This window comes from Vombatus ursinus, unplaced genomic scaffold (genome assembly GCF_900497805.2).
Source record: "Vombatus ursinus unplaced genomic scaffold, bare-nosed wombat genome assembly UNPS02010980.1, whole genome shotgun sequence".
Taxonomy (NCBI): Eukaryota; Metazoa; Chordata; class Mammalia; order Diprotodontia; family Vombatidae; genus Vombatus; species Vombatus ursinus.
Genome location: NW_020950758.1, coordinates 5,019,542 through 5,021,794, shown reverse-complemented (window position 1 = coordinate 5,021,794; position 2,253 = coordinate 5,019,542).

The window sequence follows — 2,253 nt, the reverse complement described above, 5'->3', positions numbered from 1 at the left end:
TTTCTCTACCACAATCAGCTAGAGTTTCTGTCCTGTGTTCCCCCTCCTGTAGGAACCTTTGATTAGTAGCCTAGTTTGACCTAACCAATTTAATATCAATTGGCTTTTACAAAGGCATACATCTGATGGGAGCTATTAAAGCTTAAAGTGCCCTAAGACTTTTGGAACACTCTGTATTTCTTTAAAAGATAGAACGAGAACAAACATAACAAGTGTTATGTTTTCCATAACACTTTAGGGGAGTACCCAACCCTACACTACCTTGGTTTCAGTGAAGCATAGGTGATGACTCCGACCTCTGTCCTCCTGTGGTCCTCCCACAAGACTTCTCTCCAGGTTAAATGTGCCTGGTTCTTTCAGCTGATTTCTGTCCACCCACAATAGTGGGGGCTTTACGAATGCCTGCAGGTCGTTCAGTTCATTGACGTGGTACGATATCTGCTGGCCAAATAGCCACACCATTGAATTGCTGTGTGATGCAGCAGATCCATTAACATCCATTTCTCTGTCTTCAAAATGGCGCTCCTCATCCTTACACTTAGAAACCTCAAAGGGCTTTGGGGAGCAAAGCATCCTGGGCAACTCGAAGGGCTATAGAAATGTGAGTTGAAGTGGTGGTGATGATGAGGAACTATTATTAGCAATCATTATCATCCTTAAAATATCTTACCTTGCCCTGTGTTTTCATCGGCAAGTTGCCTCAAGTTATTTCAAAAGTTAGCAGGATACAGATCTTAAATATATTAAAATACACTGAGTTTTAAAATGTCTTAAGAATTTAAAATACACAGCAAGGTACAATTAGAAATACCAACCTACAATACCGAGGTATAATTAGAAATACTAACCATGGTGGTATTTGTGACTAGGAGGCAGCCAGCTGGCATAAGGTTGTACTTTGGGTCAGAAGGACCTGGATTGAAGTCCTTCCTTAGGCACTAACTGGCTGTGTGACCTTAGGCAAGTCACTTAAACCTCTGTCTGCCTCAGTTTCCTCATCTGTAAAAAGAGTTTAATCAGAGAACCTGCTTAACCGGGCTGTAATGAGGATCAAATGGGATATTTGTAAAGTACTTTGCAAACTTCCAAGTTCCATATAAATGTTTGATATTGTTATTATTATGCCTATTATTAACAGGGCATAGAATAGGGCCCAGAACTTCCTAGGATGATGCTTCTTATTGCCTCTGGACTCATGAAGACTAATTCCACCCAATTCTTTCTTTGCCTCTTCAGGGAGAACCTGAGAGATAGCCTTGCCCTGAGCAACAACTCCCTTCTGTCTCTGGTTTCATCCCTAGTGAAGACGGCAGAGCTCTCTACCCTCTGCCATGGGACATTGAGGTGTCGGTCCTTGTTCAAGGAATACATTTGTGACCAGAAGACTCTGAGGAAGTCATTTCTCCTCTGGAGTCATCACGTTCCACTTCTTCAAAATGTGTCACTAGGAGATGGATGAGACAATGCAGTCCCCATGTTCTCCACCTTTTTGTGTCATGGACCCCCCTAGCAGTGCAGCAAAGCCTAGGGATATCTTTTCAGAAGAAAGTATTCAGATTTGTCCAATGAAACACACAGTCAGTCCATAAACCTTTGAGAAGCTTTTGCTAGACATCATCACTGTGCTAAGCCCTGGGGATGCAAAAAGAGGCAAAAGACAGACCTTGCCTTTAAGGAGCTCACATGGGATTATGAAGAAAACTAATTCTATTGTTGGAAAGAAAAACGTATTTTTTTTATTCCACCCCAAGATCATAGACCTTCTGAAATCTGCCCCTGGACCCCTTGGCCTGTGGATCTAAGTTCAGAACCCTGATCTAGGTCCCTTCTCGCTCTTGGCTCTCTCCCAGGTCTCTGACATCTCTGGCAACATGAGTTTCATGCTCCAATAATCCTTCCATCTCTCACACTCCTGTGTTTTGGTTCCTCCCAAATTGACGCTCTCCGATTGGCACGCACATTCCATCTGCCTGCCCAGCTCTGTGTTCTAAGGTCCCTTCCGCCACAGACATTATGCATTCCATGCTCTGAGTTCTTCACCCTCTCCTCTTCTGTCTTGTCTGCCTGGAGTCACGAAGACTCATCTTCCCATTGATTCCTCCTCTTACCAGATACCTTGAGGTTCATGTGCTAGATCGGTGCCTTAAACCCAAATCACTCTGGCTCTCATTGATCGGCCAGCAACAGGTCCCAGCCCAAGCCTCACATGGTCATTGTTTGGGTTTTGATGGCTCAGAATGAGTGAAAATAGAA